We start from the raw sequence: 21,709 nt of genomic DNA on the forward strand, positions 1-21,709 counted from the left end.
CACAGAGAGTCCCATACAGAATAAATCCAAGGAGAAATACACCAAGACACATATTAATCAAACTGTCAAAAATTAAACACAAAGAAAATATATTAAAAGCAGCAAGGGAAAAACAACAAATAACACACAAGGGAATCCCCATCAGGTTAACAGCTGATCTCTCAGCAGAAACTCTACAAGCCAGAAGGGAGTGGCAGGACATACTTAAAGTGAGGAAGGAGAAAAAACTGCAACGAAGATTACTCTACCCAGCAAGGATCTCATTCAGATTTGATGGAGAAATTAAAACCTTTACAGACAAGCAAAAGCTGAGAGAGTTCAGCATCACGAAACCAGCTTTAGAAGAAATACTAAAGGAACTTCTCTAGGCAAGAAACACAACAGAAGGAAAATATTTACAATAACAAACCCAAAACAATTAAGGAAATGGGAATAGGAACATACATACTGATAATTACCTTAAATGTAAATGGACTAAATGCTCCCACCAAAAGACACAGATTGGCTGAGTGGACACAAAAACAACACCCATATATATGCTGTCTACAAGAGACCCACTTCAGACCTAGAGACACATACAGATTGAAAATAAGGGGATGGGAAAAGATATTCCATGCAAATGGAAATCAAAAGAAACTGGAGTAGCAATTCTTATATCAGACAAATTAGACTTTAGAATAAAAACTATTAGAAGAGGCAAAGAAGGACACTACATAATGATCAAGGGATCAATCCAAGAAGAAGATATAACAATTGTAAATATTTATGCACCCAACATAGGAGCACCTCAATACATAAGGCAAGTACTAACAGCCTTAAAAGGGGAAATCGACAGTAACACAGTCATAGCAGGGGACTTCAACACCCCACTTTCACCAATGGACGGATCATCCAAAATGAAAATAAATAAGGAAACACAAGCTTTAAATTATACATTAAACAAGATGGACTTAATTGATATTTATAGGACATTCCATCCAAAAACAACAGAATACACATTTTTCTCAAGTGCTCATGGAACATTCTCCAGGATAGATCATATCTTGGGTCACAAATCAAGCCTTGGTAAATTTAAGAAAATTGAATTTGTATCACGTGTCTTTTCCAACCACAATGCTATGAGACTAGGCATCAATTACAGGAAAAGATCTGTAAAAAATACAAACACATGGAGGCTAAACAATACACTACTTAATAACGAAGTGATCACTGAAGAAATCAAAGAGGAAATAAAAAATACCGAGAAATAAATGACAATGGAGACACGACAACCCAATAACTATGGGACGCAGCAAAAGCAGTTCTAAGAGGGAAGTTGATAACAATACAATCCCACCTTAAGAAACAAGAAACATCTCGAGTAAACAACCTGACCCTGCACCTAAACCAATTAGAGAAAGAAGAATAAAAATCCCCCAAATTTAGCACAAGGAAAGAAATCATAAAGATCAGATCAGAAATAAATGAAAAAGAAATGAAGGAAACGATAGAAAAGATCAATAAAACTAAAAGTTGGTTGTTTGAGAAGATAAACAAAATTGATAAACCATTAGCCAAACTCATTAAGAAAAAAAGGGAGAAGACTCAAATCAATAGAATTAGAAATGAAAAAGGAGAAGTAACAACTGACACTGCAGAAATACAAAAGACAATGAGAGATTACTACAAGCAACTCTATGCCAATAAAATGGACAACCTGGAAGAAATGGACAAATTCTTAGAAAGGCACAACGTGCAAAGACTGACTCAGGAAGAAATAGAAAATATGAATAGACCAATCACAAGCACTGAAATGGAAACTGTGATTAAAAATCTTCCAACAAACAAAAGCCCAGGACCAGATGGCTTCACAGGCGAATTCTATCAAACATTTAGAGAAGAGCTAACACCTATCCTTCTCAAACTCTTCCAAAATATAGCAGAGGGAGGAACACTCCCAAACTCATTCTACGAGGCCACCATCACCTTGATACCAAAGCCAGGCAAGGATGTCACAAAGAAAGAAAACTACAGGGCAATATCACTGATGAACATAGATTCAAAAATCCTCAACAAAATACTAGCAAAGAGAATCCAAGAGCACATTAAAAGGATCATACACCATGATCAAGTGGGGTTTATTCCAGGAATGCAAGGATTCTTCAATATACGCAAATCAATCAACGTGATACACCATATTAACAAATTGAAGGAGAAAAACCATATGATCATCTCAATAGATGCAGAGAAAGCTTTCGACAAAATTCAACACCCATTTATGATTAAAAACACCCTACAGAAAGTAGGCATAGAGGGAACTTTCCTCAACATAGTAAAGGCCATATATGACAAACCCACAGCCAACATCATCCTCAATGGTGAAAAACTGAAAGCATTTCCACTAAATTCAGGAACTAGATAAGGCTGCTCACTCTCACCACTCTTATTCAACCTAGCTTTGGAAGTTTTAGCCACAGCAATCAGAGAAGAAAAGGAAATAAAAGGAATCCAAATTGGAAAAGAAGAAATAAAGCTGTCACTGTTTGCAGATGACATGATACTATACATAGAGAATCCTATAGATGCTACCAGAAAACTCCAAGAGCTAATCAATGAATTTGGTAAACTAGCAGGATACAAAATTAATGCACAGAAATCTCTGGCACTCCTGTACACTAATGATGAAAAATCTGAAAGTGAAATCAAGAAAACACTCCCATTTATCATTGCAACAAATGGAATAAAATATCTAGGAATAAACCTCCGTAAGGAGACAAAAGACCTGTATGCAGAAAATTGTAAGACACTGATGAAAGAAATTAAAGATGATACAAATAGATGTAGAGATGTACCATGCTCCTGGATTGGAAGAATCAACATTGTGAAAATGACTCTACTACCCAAAGCAATCTACAGATTCAATGCAATCCCTATCAAACTACCACTGGCATTTTTCACAGAACTAGAACAAAAAATTTCAAAATTTGTTTGGAAAAACAAAAGACCCCAAATAGCTAAAGCAATCTTGAGAATGAAAAACAGAGCTGGAGGAATCAGACTCCCTGACTTCAGACTATAATACAAAGCTACAGTAATCAAGACAGTGTGGTACTGGCACAAAAACAGAAATATAGATCAATGGAACAGGATAGAAAGCCCAGAGATAAACCCACACATATATGGTCACCTTATCTTTGATAAAGGAAGCAGGAATGTACAGTGGAGAAAGGACAGCCTCTTCAATAAGTGGTGATGGCAAAACTGGACAGGAATATGTAAAAGTATGAGATTAGATCACTCCTTAACACCATACACAAAAATAAGCTCAAAATGGATTAAAGACCTAAATGTAAGGCCAGAAACTATCAAACTCTTAGTGGAAAATATAGGCAGAACACTCTCTGACATAAATCACAGCAAGATCCTTTTGGACTCACCTCCTAGATAAATGGAAATAAAAACAAAAATAAACACATGGGACCTAATGAAACTTCAAAGCTTTTGCACAGCAAAGGAAACCATAAAGAAGACCAAAAGACAACCCTCAGAATGGGAGAAAATATTTGCAAATGAAGCAACTGACAAAGGATTAATCTCCAAAATTTATAAACAGCTCATGCAGCTCAATAGCAAAAAAACAAACAACCCAATCCAAAAATGGGCAGAAGACCTAAATAGACATTCTCCAAAGAAGATATACAGACTGCCAACAAACACATGAAAGAATGCTCAACATCATTAATCATTAGAGAAATTCAAATCAAAACTACAATGAGATATTATCTCACACCAGTCAGAATGACCATCATCAAAAAATCTAGAAACAATAAATGTTGGAGAGGGTGTGGAGGAAAGGGAACACTCTTGCTCTCCTGGTGCGAATGTGAATTTGTACAGCTTCTATGGAGAACAGTATGGAGGTTCCTTAAAATACTACAAATAGAGCTACCATCTGACCCAGCAATCCCACTACTAGGCATATACCCTGAGAAAACCATAATTCAAAAAGAGACATGTACCAAAATGTTCATTGCAGCTCTATTCACAATAGCCTGGAGATGGAAACAACCCAAGTGTCCAGCATCAGATGAATGGATAAAGAAGATGTGGCACATATATACAATGGAATATTACTCAGCCATAAAAAGAAACGAAACTGAGCTATTTGTAATGAGGTGGATAGACCTAGAGTCTGTCATACAGAGTGAAGTAAGTCAGAAAGAGAAAGACAAATACCGTATGCTAACACATATATATGGAATTTAAGAAAAAAATATGTCATGAAGAACCTTGGGGTAAAACAGGAATAAAGACACAGACCTACTTGAGAATGGACTTGAAGATATGTGGAGGGGGAAGGGTAAGCTGTGACAAAGCGAGAGAGAGTCATGGACATATATACACTACCAAACATAAGGTAGATAGCTAGTGGGAAGCAGCCGCATAGCACAGGGATATCTGCTCGGTGCTTTGTGACCACCTGGAGGGGTGGGATAGGGAGGGTGGGAGGGAGGGAGATGCAAGAGAGAAGGGATATGGGAACAGATGTATATGTATGACTGATTCACTTTGTTATTAAGCAGAAACTAATAAAAAGAAATAAAAAAATAAAGAGGAATAGTTTGGACACAGACATGCACACAGGGAGAATACTATGTGAGGAAGAAGACAGAGATCGGGATAATGCATCTATTACCCAAAGAATACTTATAAACCTCCAAAATCTAAGAGAGAGACATGGAACAGATTCTCCCCCACAGTTTTCAGAAGGAGCCAACCATTGATGTTAGACGGACAGCCTCTGGAATTGTGAGACAAGGAATTTCTGTTGTTTAAGCCACTCAGTGTGTAGCAGTCCTAGGAAACTATTATACCAGGTGAGAACGGATGGTCGCTCAGACAATGAAGACAATGAACAGTTGTTCAGTTCTCGATGTATTCTTAAAGGGGAATCAATGATAATTGCCATTTGATTGGATGTGAAATGTGAGAGAAAACATGAAGTCAAAGATGACTACAAACTCTTTGGGAGGATAGAATTGTAAGTAACCAAGTTGAGGAAGACTATAAAGGAGTTAGGTTTTAGTGGGGAGAATTTAAGGATTTTTGTTTTTGGACATGTTGAGATTGAGATGCATGTCAGTCAGTGTGAGATAAGGATTAATTTGATGGATCCCCTGCAGGATGGCCTCTGGGTCTCCCACATAGCTTTATGGAAACTGACTGTAATTGAGTGATTAAGGCAATTCATCCTTCAATAGATCAAGACTAGAAGCCACTGATTTGCCACAACAGGTAGCTTCAATCTCAAGATTTTGGATACTTTGGTCATGCAGGGAAGGGTTTGGTGCTTCCCCATCCATGAGTGCTGAAATGGAACATCAGGAGTCAAAGCCATGTTTCTGCCATTTTATGTTGCTATAATCTTGAGGCTTTAACCTCAGCTTTCTGACTATGCCAGGAAACTAACTGGTATTTTTGCTACCAATAAATGATGAAGTAGCAGAACAATGTCAAGGTCCCTTGTGAAATTGCTGTTGGGTCCCAGCCCTTTATCCCAGAGGAAGGGTATTCTTTTCTCATGATGTAGTTTAACAGTCCCTGGTCCAAGAGCTGAGGTCCATCTCTTAGAGTCTGATGCATGACCCTATTAGATATATCCCTATGTGCCACTCTGGAATGAAATGGGCAGTGGTGAACCACATTTTTGCTAAGATCCTATCTTCATGTGCCCTGCTGTTGGGACAGTATGTTGCTTGTACACTAAAAACACTGGTGAAAGGAAGCAGAGGAGTCTAAGCACTTTGACCACCGTGACTGTGCCTCCATCCAATTGAAGGAGGTCCCCATGGGAGACCATGTAAATCAACAAAATCATTAGGGTGGCCTCCACAGATAGCTCCTCTTCGTTATGAATTTTTTAGATTGACAGATCAAACATGATGAATTGATCCATACAACTCAAAAAATATTAGCTTGTGGACACTCCCCACAGTCAAAGTGATACATGAGTACATTTACAGGAGGAACATTAAAGGAGGTGTGGACCCTCTGGAAGACAGGGATGAATGGGTCACTAAACTTGTACACCATCCTTTTGATATTAGTATAGTATAAAATTTAGTCTAATAGGCTGGCTCCAGTGTTAAAACTGTCTCCTTGGACTTTAGAGTCCTCTGATAACCTCAACATTGAGAAGGAAGCACTGCTTGTCAAGCTGGGGATGCCCCCTTACACTCTACACCTGTTGGATCTGTGAGACAACTCTGGTTCCCATTGGTATATGTAGACATGGTTCAGTCTGAAAATAGAGCCCCTTCAATCCTTGGTCACAGAACTCTAAGTCACCCAGCATGCAGCTAAAGTCTATGATTGCCATTTATATCTTCTACAGAAAATGAGGACTATAGAATGGTGAAAAGTGTTCTAACCAGATTCTGCTCACTAACTGGTAAGCTGGTTGGATGCCAAAATCTAGTCGGTCCCCTCCAGGGATCAATCTGTTCTCATCTGTCTGTTAGCAACCAAAGAGTCAGGCTGTGGGAGCAGCCCAACATGGAGGTCCCCTCACACAGTCCTCTTTCACTTCTTAGTCAGTCTTAGGCTGTTAGAAATCTGGGCAGCATCCTGTGCCAGAATGTGAGTGGATGCTACCTGTTATCACTGCCATCTTCTGGTTGGGGATTTGTGTCCCACTGTGGCAGGAACATATGCATTTACCTTTACTGTTTCCTGCTATACTGTGCTTCTTGTCCAGATATCCTGCCAGGGGAATATTGGGCTGACCCACTCCAACCATCACAGTATGGGTGTAAATGAGTACACGCTGACCATCACAGGAAGGAAAGTGACTGAAGATGTGATGGCAATGGGAAGAAATACCTGTCTATTTCCATGAAACCTGAAACCTTGGAAGGCTGTGGTGGGATGCATAATAATTGTCTCTATTTGGATCCCTCAAAAAGGATTGGCTCCTGGGAAGTCTCTAAGTTTGGGGTGCTTCTTTCACTGGTAGCTGCCTGCTTTGCTACTGCTATTTTGTTACAGTGCTGGATACTCCACCAGTATCTATGAAGCAGAAGGGAGAGCCAGTAGTCATTCCAGCCTCTTCTCATGATATTACTATATCTCAGTGCCTCCCAGATACCTGATAGATTCCATTAAGTTATACCACTCAATACCTGTCAATTAAATTGTCAATTAATTGTCAATTGTGTATTCTAGGAACTGAGGCCAAGCAATGCATGCAGATAATAGACATGAAAGGAGACTTGGGAGGAAGTCTTCAGGTTTTGTTTAGATAATTCTCAACATTCTCCCCCTACCACTCCTGTAATCGCCCCCCACCCCGGCCCCCTGTAGTACAATTGTTCAGTTCCACACAAAGCACATCTCCCAGGTGGGAAGAGCAACTACTGACTAGTGAACTCCTTTGATGGGTACATGACAATATTTCATCTGTGCCACGTGCTTTTCCTAGTCTGTTCATCATATGTTAATAATGACTTCCCCTGCTTGCCGTGGGTGAAAATGACCCATATCCTCAGGCCATTGCACCCAGCTATTCACAAGTTTTATAAGAATCCCTTTTAACCCCTTACATTCACCCTCTGGCCCAGGTGGAAAGGTACAAAGCTGACATCTTCTGGGGAAGATGAAAGGCAGACTACTCCACAACCCTAGGCATTGTTCTGAATTGGTGATACTTGAGCTGATATTGGTGGTATTAATTCTGTCAATTATTCTCTCTCTTTTCATTTCAAGTAGGCATTTTTCTTATCTAAATATACTAGTTAGGTTTTGAGGGTTTTTTTCACTCTCTGTGAATTTTCTGTTTCCTCTATGTTCCTTATTTTTTCCTATTTCTTTGTTAGTTTGGGCTGATATTTTTTTACATTCGAGACTTCCTTCAAATATCTACTAATCTTTGCATATCTACTCAAGAATGGGGGTGCTACAAAGCTAATTGGAATCTCTCTGTGTGTGAGGTGGGCAGTGGGCTTCTCAACTGGTAAGTCTTGATATAGCTGATCTGCTTGGTCATTTCCTGGGGTCCCTCAAATGTCAGTGTCTGTAGTTATTTTCCCTTGAACTGGTCAGTTTCCTCTGAAATAATATCTCCAATCTGCAAACATGGGAGCAAACTAAGGGAAGGATAATGTAGATAACCCCATTTAATTTTTGACTTTACTTCAAACCACTTTTTCTGGAATAGAGCCTTCACCCATAGTAGTGCCTGATGTCATAACTCCAGAGTCTCTGGATCAATTTGTCTAGAGGACAAATCTTCAATCTTTTGACTAGTTGAGGAAAAAATCGATGATCCAGAGCACTGGATAAAAAAAAAAATAATCCGAGCATCTCACTGCTTCTCAAGGGAACTCTCAATCAAACCTTCTCTTTCTAGCCCTACAGGCACTTTCACATTCAGAAGTACTGGGGCTGCCAATCTTTGAACCCTAATAAGGTTATGGTGAAAAAATCAACTTAACTATGTATGCAAAATCTCCCTCACAAACTCACTATTAGAATCATTTCCATTTTTTTGTTTTGTTGTCATTGTTTTGTCTGCTGAGTAAGTTACTACTTGCCATCTGCTTCCTGGGTTCCACTATAGTGTTACTGCTGTCTCCTCTTTTGTTTTCTTTATCCACATAGGTTTATGGTTTTAAAAATATATCTCTCTACTCTTATTTTGAGTTTTTATGAGACACAGAGATTTAAATATACATATGTATATATGCTTAGCATTTTTTATTTAACTCCATGGCTGTGGTGCGCTTCCAAATTATAAATGAACCAGCCCAATTTTCTGATTCCTTAATACCCCCAAACTATCCAAACTAGTATATGAGGCTGACGTGTGTGAGAGTATGCGTGTATGTATGTATGTGCATATGTGAGTATGTGTGTATATGCGTGTGTGCATATAGTGTGTATATGTGGATGTGTGTATAGTGTGTATGTGTGCATGTGTGTTGTATGTGCATATAGTGTGTATGTGTGTACGTGTGTGTGCATATAGGGTGTATGTGTGTGTGTGCATATGGTGAGTATGTGTGTATGTGCTTATGTGAGTATGTGCGTATGTGTGTGTGCATATAGTATGTGTGTATGTGTGTATGTGTGCATAGTGTGTATGTGCGTATGTGCATGTGTGTATAGTGTGTGTGCATATGTATGTGTGTGTGTGTGCATATGGTATGTGTGTGTATAGTGTGTATGTGTGTATGTGTGTGTGCATATAGTGCATATGTGTGTATGTGTGTACGTGTGTGTTTGCGCATATGTGTGTGTATAGTGTGTATGTGCGTATGTGCGTATGTGCGCATATAGTGATTAAGTTTTCAAATTATGCAGATGAGATGAAGAAGAATGATTTCACCAATATAAATAACAACTATTTTTAAGTACATTTTATGAGGGACATTTTGCTAAATGTCTTATGTGTATCATTTTGTTTTACCTTCACAACACTGTTAAGGTCTTATGCCTCTTCTTATTTTAGAGTTGAGCAACTGAGTCATAGAGTCTCAGTCACTTGCCCAAGCTAATAAATAGCAGAGCCAAGATTCTCACCCAGGTCCATCTGAATCCATAGGCCAGGTTTTGAACCTGTGAGCAATACTGCTGTAGAGACTTAGATAGCTAAACGGCCCATGGTGACCTGAAGGTGGTCATTAGTGATTTTGTACTCCCAGCCACGCTGGGATTCACCCACAGAACTTACAGGAAAGCACTTCCCAAGTGGTACAGCAGATGCTCATCTGTGGTTCTAGTCTTTTTTCGGTGTTCTCTCTTCTGTCACCCACATAGAGTATAGCAGAGGGGTTTCCAGAGGAATTTGCTCATCCTCCTTAGTCTCCCGAATTATGCCATCAGCCTGACCATTATGTAAACATGAAAGTCACCCTCTCTCCTTGGCCATTACTGTGGGTTCCCAATGCTATTCCTGAGATTCCAATCTCTATTCCCTTTGACCAAAAACTCTAGAAAAATATATCTGAATATCATTTAACAAGCTGTAGATCCCTTGTCATAGATTGTTTGATCCTCACAACAAACCTATTTGCTCATTTTACAGAGAAGTGAAATAAAAACTCACAGAAATTAAGTAGCCTTCCTTTATTCAATCAAGAAATAAGTGGCATAACTGGGACACAAAGGGGAGCTTTTTGTCACTAAACCCAGTGTTCATTCCATTACAACAAATTGCTTCCTCAATTGGGAATCCAACCGCCAAGTTAGAAACGACTACTGTATATGTCATTCCTCAGCTCACCGGTCTTCAGTGGCTCCCCACTGCCTACAAATTAAGTACTAACATTGAGTCCTGCAATTTCATGAAGCCAGTCAATTTCTGTAGCCTCCTCTCTTTCCTGTTTTCCAAATCCACCTACACCTAAACTCTAGGTAGCAGTTGAACAGAAGCCTTTCATGGTCAATCTCCAACCCTCAGAGATGTCAGTTTGGCTCACACACAATCGTTTAAATGAGGAAATTAATCATGACCACATTAACAATTGGCTGGAGCTATGTAACAGCTGCTTCCTTAACCAGAATCTGAAGCCTCCAACTCCCACTGTCCACCCCACATCCCACTGCCATACACCCAGTGAAATGGAGCAGGACCCTTGGGTTCTTTCCCACCAAGTCCTCCACCGGCCTTTTGTCTGTGGAAAAATTTTAGCCAAAGAATAAGTTTAATCGGAGAAGTGAGAAAATGCAGAAGCAGAGGAAAACAGCCCAACAAGACTAACTAATAATAGGTTAGTCATTAAGCATAGTTAAGGACATTTAGTTTCTTCTGAAGGGCTATAGATAATATTCTGAGCCATATCCTGTGAGCTGTCTTGTTGATACTGAAACCCCTATGAGGTGGAAGAAGTTAACTACATGGTGACCAGGCTGTAGCCATGACATTAGCAGCCACAATTCTGAGAATTTGCCTCGAAAAAATGGAAACAAACCAACCCTGGAACTAAAGATTAACTGTACCTAGAAAAATCAAAGGTCACTAGTCAGACCACCATATGACCAATTTCAAGATGACCGTCAGAGCTGACTGTTCTGTTTCTGCATGTATCCCCCTCCCTCTGTCTATAAAAGCTCTTGCCGCCTGATTGTCAGTGGGGGGGATTTGACCTTTGGACAGAAGTCTGCCCTCCCCCCCAGTTTCCAGCATCCAAAATAAAGCAAACTTTCCTTTCCACCAACATTGGCTCTATATTAGCTTTTGAGTGGCAAGCAGCCAGACCCTTACTTTCGGTAACACCAGCATGCTTCATACATGTGCATGACCAGCTGGACCTACCTATGCAGGTGAGAACATCCACACTCTATGTTTAACATAAATAGGTATTTAAAAAAAAACCACACCACTAAAATTTGAAAGTAAAGTTCTTATTGTTCTCAAAAGATTTAAAACATTCCTGGAGATATTTGTTAAAAGGCAGTTTCCTAGACTCTACCCACATCTTCCATATACAGTCTCTTAGGTGGAGTATAGAAATGTTTATCTTCAGTAAGCTACCTAGTGTTTGCTATGTACACTAACCTCTGAGGATCAGATATTAGACAAAGGGAACTGCATTCTGTGCTTGTTGTGGCATAAGCCACATTCCCAGCCTCATGTCTCTGCCCTTACACTTCTCTTTGGCTGGACTCTTTTCCCTTCCCCCATCTCAAATCCTTTGGTTTGTTTGTTTTCACAGCATACTATTTAAGGGAATTTTTCACTACGATCAAGGAGACCTTCTTCTCCTGTTTAAGGTGCCAAGCTAATTGATAAGATCTTTTTATAAAACAAAGTATGAAATGTCTGAATTTCAAGATAAGATAGCATACAAAAGGGATTGTCCACAGAACCTTTTTATTTTCTATTCAAAACAGTTTACAAATCAGATATTACCTGATACTACCAGTATTGATTGCTTAGTTCTTTTATTCCAGAGCCCTCTTTCCTGGAGTTTAAGCATAAGTAAATAAATATATCTATGGTCAATGTCCACTGACACTACCTGGACACACAAAATGACATGTTCCTGTCTTTTATAGTCAGGATAATTAAGAGTGGCAACATCCAACTTTTCCTTTCTCATCTGGCTCAGTGAGAAGTGGCCTTGCAAAGATTCTACAAAGAAACAATTATGCAAATGTTCCCATAACATAACACAAAATTTAAAGGCCTTACAAGGTTTCACTCTCTTTTTCTTTTGATATGTTTTATAAACAATCTAGTACAAATAGCATGACCTAAGCCTTATTGTTCTATGTTCCCCTATTGAGAATTGAAAATCCATGTTTATAAATCAAGGAAATACTGTCCCATGGCAAATGGTCAAAATGCACGTTGACCCACAAGGGCAGAATTGTGCAAAGTAGGTATTCTAGTAATCCCCTCCCCTGCCCAATAAAAATATATATTTCTCTTTATTTGAACCATCTTTATTTGAATTCAATTTTCTACCAAGTCCCTACTAGATATTTTTTGAAATAAGGAGCGAAACTTAGATACGTCACAAAATTTGACATATGCACAAAAGTCACTTCTAATTTGTTCATTTATATATTCGTTCATTTTGTTTTCATTTACTATTTCATTTAAACACTTAGAGTCATCAAATGCCTGTTACTTTGCTATGCACCAGTGGTACAGACTTGTATAAGACAATATGCCAGCTTTTAAGTAGCAGAATTTTAATCATCACCTTTATGAAACGTTTGCTGCACCCACCAAGCAACTCGTTTCTTTGCCTTATCTTACTCTACCTTGTGCTTTTATGTATTGCTTCTTTCTGCTCCCAATATCCATTTTCCATTCAGTTGTAAACTCCTTGAACAAAAGGCCTGTGCTTTATTCATGGCACCAAGTACAGTGTCAGACAAGCAGTACTGCTCAGTAAATATTTTCATTTAGTTTGGTATTGAGCTCCCAAGAAAATGGACAGATATGAACTATACAGTCAAGGGAAATAAACGGCTTTACTGTTTTTTAAAATTTTCCTTCGCATTAAATTCCCTTTCTGACGTTCTTAATATCCAAAACCTATACTCATAAAATAATTGCCTATTTTTGAAACTCGCTATTATGTCACATGCCCTATTTTCCCTACTTTTTTGGTATTCAGATCCCTCAAGATGTCTCTCACTTCTGGCAAGTAACATTCTTTCATCTTACCAAACACTACCTCCAAATAGTTTAATAATCAGACTTAACATGTACAACATAAGAGCACTGAAAACCTAAAAGCACCCATCGGAAATGAGACTTCTTTTAGCCAGCCTCTTACCAGTGCTGTGTAGGAACAAGCTGCTCTTTTAGGCTTTTGATACTTTGTAGTGTATGTTTCTGAGAATAGCATGATTTTCACAGGACACTTAAAACCTAAGCTATATATTAATGAGGAAGGAAGCTCTCGAAGGTTCTCTGAAGAACCACAGTACCTTTCAAATTGAGGTGGCTTACAGTGCTCTGTGTGTATGTATGTGTGTGTGTGTGCACAAGCACAGCACCAAGTACATGTGCACATTTTGTGACTCTGGAGTTTTTGAAACCAAATAAAATTCTTTCCTTTTTCTCAAATAACTGACTTTCATGTTATCTTGAAATGCTGTTCTTCAGGTAAAAGCTAGCTTTATTAAATTCCAAATGGGGAAATATTATACTCTTACCATTGCCATGGCAACTAGAGACCACATCTACTATTAAGTTAGAAGCACACTTGGCCTGTAAGAGCAACCCCTACCAATTAGTCCCCCAGAGGTGAAAGGACTCAGCCTCCTGTAAAAGAGCACGATGGTGATTTTCTTGTTGGTGTTTTGTTTTTGTTTTTTTATTTTTATTTTATTTTATTATTATTATTTATTTTACATCTTCATTGGAGTATAATTGCCCCACAATGGTGTGTTAGTTTCTGCTCCACAACGAAGTGAATCAACTATATATACACACACGTTCCCATATCTCCTCCCTGTTGCATCTCCCTCCCTCCCACCCTCTCTATCCCACCCCTCTAGGTGGCCACAAAGCACCAAGCTGATCTCCCTGTGCTATGCGGCTGCTTCCCACTAGCTATCTATTTTACGTTTGGTAGTGTATAAGCATGGTGGTTTTGAATCTGCATCTCTACACAGTTTTATTTGCTTAATAATGTCAAGGTAAGGCTCAGCATTGCTTGGTAAATTTGCAGGAAGAAAGGCTTACCATATATTTGGCTTAGTAAGGAAATCACTTTGTAATGCTTAACAACTGAAAATATACTTCTTTTATTTTTCTGTAAAGAAAAATTTCTCAATTCCTTTGACCATCCTTATTACACTTCACCAATGACACAACTGTAATTTAAAGACCCTCAGTGTTCTTTGTTACTCTTATAAATTAAAGAGGTTTCCCCCATCCTTTTCCTCTTATCTCAGTCTGAAAAAGAAAAAGATCCAATCCCTTTCTTGGACATCCTGATCTTCTTCAATATATCATCACAGCATTTCATCCAAATGATGTATTAGCCTCACCCATCAAAAGCGTCCATTCCCATTGTTGATATATTACTCACTGACAAATGCCAGCTGGCAAGAATTGCTTTTGTGATTCTCACCAAGAGTTATCACATTATTTAAAACGATGAATTGCTTTTGAAATATTAAGTACTAGTTGAAGAAATGAACAGTGTTGTGTTATTACCTAGGCTAGGCAAGCCCCCAAATCTGGCCAAGCCTGTTAGCTATCAGCCTTTTAATGGATGGGCATAATGTGTTCATTCCATTTTGCAAAGGGAACAATTCCATCTTGATCAGATAGAACAAATGTTTGGAAGGGATTCAATGGAAAAAAATGCACGTTCCCTTCCCTCATCGGCCTAGATTAGGTTTTAAGAAAGTATGAAGCTTTCCAAAGGAAAACATTAAACATCTTACCTTGAAAGGATGTTGACTATTTCCTGATGAAGTGTTTTATTTTATTTTTTTATTGTTTAAATTTTAGTAATTCCTCATTCTTACTCTTTATGATAAAACACAAAATACCTATCATGCAATATACTGATGGTTTTGACTCTAAGTTGACTTTGAAAAATGATCTGAAATTGAATTTGAAGTGAGATTACAAAGAATTTTGATAGTCACAATCAAGAGTATGGAATTACATGGTAGAAAATAGAGAAAAGCATTTATGAAAACAGACAATAAGAATGCCACGATTAAATGCACATACATCTGAAAATTAATTCTGGCTGTAATGAAGAAGAAGATGATTTATGATGTGGATAACATGATGAAGGCCTGAATGAGAGGTAGAAAGAGAGAGGAGCCAGCCTTCAGAGAAAGCAATGAAGGAAGAAAAGGAAACAAGAACACCAGAAGCGGGTGTAGAAGTTAGACCATAACTATAAAAATGCATTGGCTAAAGGTCCCTTAGTACCCAGCACATTTCCAAAGAATGTAGGCAGTCAATAAATATCTGTTGAGTTATTTAGTGCAAATAAGAACCAACATCAAGATGGATGTTAGATTCCATAAATAAGAATAATAAAAATAGCATTTATTTATATTCTCTGGACTTAAGAAAATAATAGTACTATTCCAAAACCAAGTCCTTTGTGCTTGATTATAACTCCTCACTATTCTACAAGTGCTAAGCATGGCAGACAGCAATGAATAGCAAGAGTAATGTATTTAGTACTAAACACTCTTCTCACATTGTCATTTTTGTCTACACAGAGGCTACAGTAGGTGGTCTATTTGTAGTTTTCAGCATTTTCAGTCTACACATTAGGAAACTGAAATATTCAAGAGCCCAGCCTAAGGTCACCCAGTGAAGTAATGATTCAGTGGAGACTCTGGTCCAGTGTCACATGGCCTCACTTTCTTTTTTCAAACATGAAGGAAGATGGAAAAATATAAAAATACCTTACTTCAGCAATAGTCAAACTAATCATGACACACAAAGAGCAAGCTTTCAAGCAGTAAACATATCTGGGTAAAACTGGTAACTCATCTTTAGCTATTGAGATTTTTAATCTTTTCTGTCTAATGAATTTATGATTTAACAGAGAAACCTGTTTGCTTCTACATCATTGAAGGAAACTCCTGGGTTTCTAACAGAACTCTTTAAACCTTGGGAATGAATAACTCAAACTCCTTCAAGGGGAGTGTAGTTTACAGAAATTTATAATGCCAGCAAAGTGTCACTTTTAAGCTTCTTGTATTGTGACTCAAAGTAATACCTTGCTAGTTATGGCTCTTTTAAAACGCTTATAAGGACAATAGCTCTCTGCCTCCTCTCCCAGTCTTTGTCCACACACACTCACTCTCACACACACACTTTCCACAGCCAAATAGTACTCTGATGGTAGTACATAAAAATAAATGGTAAAAATTTTTAATTCCTCCTCTAAGGGAATAGAATAAAAAACCCATGAAAATAAGTTACCATAGATATCATCTAAGGCAGTCGCTTGGTTTTTCATCCTCACCTAACAAATTAGAAAATTTGGGTAAGAAGGTTATGTGCCTAAATTCACTTAGACTATTTGAGCCCTGAATAAGGAAGTGAACAGAGTGTGGATAATGGGTAGTTATATGTCCTTAGGCAATTCAATTAATCACTTCGATTCTAAGTTTCATTGGTTATTGTAGAAATCAGATGCGATTAGAGATTCAATAGAATTTAATAGGTTATAAGTGTCTGTACAATGTAGGCAACATCTAGGCTTCCTTTTAAGCATAATGCTTAGATTATGGTGACTTAAGCACAGTTTCAGAAACCAAACAAGGCTGAGTTCAAATGTTAGCTTCTTTGTTCACTTTTCCTCTCAGAGTCTATGTTCATAAACAATAGTGGAGGATAAAGATAAGGGGATACTCTCATTGGGAACTCTATATGTGCATTTTTAGAATGCAATTTATCACCATGTGTTACATTTTTTTTAAGATGTTGGGGGTAGGAGTTTATTAATTTATTTATTTTTGCTGTGTTGGGTCTTTGTTTCTGTGCGAGGGCTTTCTCTAGTTGTGGCAAGTGGGGGCCACTCTTCATCGCGGTGCATGGACCTCTCACTACTGCGACCTCTCTTGTTGCAGAGCACAGGCTTCAGACATGCAGGCTCAGCTGTTGTGGCTCACGGGCCTAGGTGCTCCGCGGCATGTGGGATCCTCCCAGACAAGGGTTCAAACCCATGTCCCTTGCATTAGCAGGCAGATTCTCAACCACTGTGCCACCAGGGAAGCTCCACCATGTATTACATTTTAAAGGACCTTCTCCTTTTATTTAACAACCTCACTATAAGAAATTGGCCCGGGGAGCCGGAGGAAGATGGCGGAAGAGTAAGACGCGGAGATCACCTTCCTCCCCACAGATACATCAGAAATTCATCTACACGTGGAACAACTCCAACAGAACACCTACTGAACGCTGACAGAAGACCTCAGACCCCCCAAAAGGCAAGAAACTCCCCACATACCTGGGTAGGTCAAAAGAAAAAAAAGAATAAACAGAGACAATAGGATATGGACGGGACCTGCACCAGTGGGAGGGAGCCGTGAAGGAGGGAAGGTTTCTACACACTACAAGCCCCTTCGAGGGCGGAGACTGCAGGTGGCGGAGGGGGAAAGCTTCGGAGTAGCGGAGGAGAGCACAGCAACAGGGGTGTGGAGGGCAAAGCAGAGAGATTTTGGCACAGAGGATCGGTGCCCTCAGGCACACACCAGCCCGAGAGACTTGTCTGCTCGGCCGCCAGGGCGGGCGGGGCTGGGAGCTGAGGCTCGGGTATCCGCTTTCAGTCGGAGCGCAGGGAGAGGTCTGGGGCTGGCGGCAGGAAGAGAGCCTGAAGGGGTTAGTGCTAGCCCGGAGGGAGTCCGGGGAAAGGGTCTGGAGCTACCGGAGAGGCAAGAGACTTTTTTCCCTTTTGTTGCCTGGTGCGCGAGGAGAGGGCATTCCCCTCCCTCCCCTCTGCCTGAGTGAGCCAGAGCCCCCGAATCAGCGGCTCCTTTAAACCCGTCCTGTCTGAGCGAAGAACGGACGCCCTCCGGCGACCTACGCGCAGAGGCGGGGCCAGGTCCAAGGCTGAGACCCGGGAGCTGTGAGAGCAGAGACAGGGAAATCTCTCTGTGCAGCCTCCGAGGCAGCGGATTAAAGCTCCACGGTCCATTTGATGTGCCCTGCGTCTGTGGAGTGCATGAATGGACAGCGAATCATCCCAAATTGAGGAAGTGGACCTTGAGGACAAGATTTAAGACTTCCCCCCCCTTTTTTTTTCCTCTTTTTACAACGAATTATCTCAAATTAAGGAGGTGGACTTAGCAAGATTTCAGACTTTTCGCCCTTTTCCTCTTTTTACAACGAATTATCCCAAATCGAGGAGGTGGACTTGGAGAGCAAGATTTTTGATTTTTCCCCCTGCTCTCTTTTTGTGAATGTGTATGTGTAATCTTCTGTGTAGGATTCTCTCTGTATAGCTTTGCTTCCACCATATGTCCCAGGGTTCTTTCGGTCCGTGTTTTTTTTCAATAATTACTTTTTAATTTTAATAACGCTACTATATTTCATACTTTATTCTATTTTACTTTACCTGCTCTTTCTTTTTTTCCTCCCTTCCCTTCCTCCCTCCCTCCCTCCACTCCTCCTTTCCTTCTTTCTTTTTCTTTCCTCCATCCCTCCCTCCCTCCCACCCTTCTTCTTTCCACTTTCTTTTTCTTTCCTTCCTCCCTCCCTCCCTCCCTCCTGTCTTTCTTTCTTTCTTTCCTTCCTCCCTCCCTCCCTCTCTTCTTCCATTCACTCTTCCTTTTGCTTTCATTCCTCCCTCCCTCCCTCCTTTCTTTCCTTTCTTTCCATCCTTCCTCCCTCCCTCCTTTCTTTCTTTCTTCCTTCCTTCCTTCCTTACTTCCCTTCTTCCTTTCTTTCAATCTCTCTTTCTTTCTTCTACTAATTATTTCTTTCTACTTTTTCTCACTGTTATTCTGAGCCGGGTGGATGAAAGGCTCTTGGTGCTGCAGCCAGGAGTTAGTGCTGTGCCTCTGAAGTGGGAGAGCCAACTTCAGGACACGGGTCCACAAGAGACCTCCCAGCTCCACATAATATCAAGCAGCGAAAATCTCCCAGGGATCTCCATCTCAACACCAGCACCCAGCTTCAGTCAACGACCAGCAAGCTACAGTGCTGGTCACCCTATGCCAAGCAACTAGCAAGGCAGGAACACAACCCCACCCATTAGCAGAGAGGCTACCTAAAAACATAATAAGGCCACAGGCACCCCAAAACACACCACCAGACGTGGACCTGTCCACCAGAAAGACAAGATCGAGCTTCAACTACCAGAACACAGGCATTAGTCCCCCCCACCAGGAAGCCTACACAACCTACTGAAACAACCTTAGCCACGGGGGACAGACACCAAAAACAACGGGAACTACGAATCTGCAGCCTGCAAAAAGGAGACCCCAAACACAGTAACATAAGCAAAATGAGAAAGCAGAAAAACACACAGCAGGTGAAGGAGCAAGATAAAAACCTACCAGACCTAACAAATGAAGAGGTAATAGGCAGTCTACCTGAAAAAGAATTCAGAATAATGATAGTAAAGCTGATCCAAGATTCTATTTCCCAGATCCAAAATCTTGGAAATAGAATAGACAATATGCAAGAAACAGTTAACAAGGACCTAGAAGAACTAAAGATGAATCAAGCATCGATTAAAAACACAATAAATGAAATGAAAAATACTCTAGATGGGATCAATAGCAGAATAACTGAGGCAGAAGAACGGATAAGTGAGGTGGAAGATAAAATAGTGGAAATAACTGATGCAGAGAAAAATAAAGAAAAAAGAATGAAAAGAACAGAGGACAGTCTCAGAGACCTCTGGGACAACATTAAACGCACCAACATTCGAATTATAGGGGTTCCAGAAGAAGAAGAGAAAAAGAAAGGGACTGAGAAAATATTTGAAGAGATTATAGTTGAAAACTTCCCTAATATGGGAAAGGAAATAGTTAATCAAGTCCAGGAGGCACAGAGAGTCCCATACAGAATAAATCCAAGAAGAAATACGCCAAGACACATATTAATCAAACTGTCAAAAATTAAACACAAAGAAACCATATTAAAAGCAGCAACGGAAAAACAACAAATAACACACAAGGGAATCCCCATCAGGTTAACAGCTGATCTCTCAGCAGAAACTCTACAAGCCAGAAGGGAGTGGCAGGACATAATTAAAGTGATGAAGGAGAGAAACCTGCAACCAAGATTACTCTACCCAGCAAGGATCTCATTCAGATTTGATGGAGAAATTAAAACCTTTACAGACAAGCAAAAGCTGAGAGAGTTCAGCACCACCAAAACAGCTTTACAACAAATGCTAAAGGAACTTCTCTAGGCAAGAAACACAACAGAAGGACTATACCTACAATAACGAACCCAAAGCCATTAAGGAAATGGGAATAGGAACATACATATCAATAATTACCTTAAATGTAAATGGACTAAATGCTCCCACCAAAAGACACAGAGTGGCTGAATGGATACAAAGACAAGACCCATATATATGCTGTCTACAAGAGACCCACTTCAGACCTAGAGACACATACAGATTGAAAGTAAGGGGATGGAAAAAGATATTCCATGCAAATGGAAATCAAAAGAAAGCTGGAGTAGCAATTCTTATATCAGACAAAATAGACTTTAAAATAAAGACTATTAGAAGAGACAAAGAAGGACACTACATAACGATAAAGGGATCGATCCAAGAAGAAGATATAACAATTGTAAATATTTATGCACCCAACATAGGAGCACCTCAATACATAAGGCAAATACTAACAGCCATAAAAGGGGAAATCGACAGTAACACAATCATAGTAGGGGACTTTAACACCCCACTTTCACCAATGGACAGATCATCCAAAATGAAAATAAATAAGGAAACACAAGCTTTAAATGATACATTAAACAAGATGGACTTAATTGATATTTATAGGACATTCCACCCAAAAACAACAGAATACACATTTTTCTCAAGTGCTCATGGAACATTCTCCAGGATAGATCATATCTTGGGTCACAAATCAAGCCTTGGTAAATTTAAGAAAATTGAAATTGTATCAAGTATCTTTTCCGACCACAATGCTATGAGACTAGACATCAATTACAGGAAAAGATCTGTAAAAAATACAAACACATGGAGGCTAAACAATACACTACTCAATAACGAAGTGATCACTGAAGAAATCAAAGAGGAAATTAAGAAATACTTAGAAACAAATGACAATGGAGACACGACGACCCAAAACCTATGGGACGCAGCAAAAGCAGTTCTAAGGGGGAAGTTTATAGCAATACAATCCCACCTTAAGAAACAGGAAACATTTCGAGTAAACAACCTGACCCTGCACCTAAAGCAATTAGAGAAAGAAGAACAAAAAACCCCCAAAGTTAGCAGAAGGAAAGAAATCATAAAGATCAGATCAGAAATAAATGAAAAAGAAATGAAGGAAACGATCGCAAAGATCAACCAAACTAAAAGCTGGTTCTTTGAGAAGATAAACAAAATTGACAAACCATTAGCCAGACTCATCAAGAAAAGAAGGGAGAAGACTCAAATCAGTAGAATTAGAAATGAAAAAGGAGAAGTAACAACTGACACTGCAGAAATACAAAAGATCATGAGAGATTACTATAAGCAACTCTATGCCAATAAAATGGACAACCTGGAAGAAATGGACAAATTCTTAGAAA

This window comes from Hyperoodon ampullatus, assembly GCF_949752795.1.
Source record: "Hyperoodon ampullatus genome assembly, chromosome: 8".
Taxonomy (NCBI): domain Eukaryota; kingdom Metazoa; phylum Chordata; class Mammalia; order Artiodactyla; family Ziphiidae; genus Hyperoodon; species Hyperoodon ampullatus.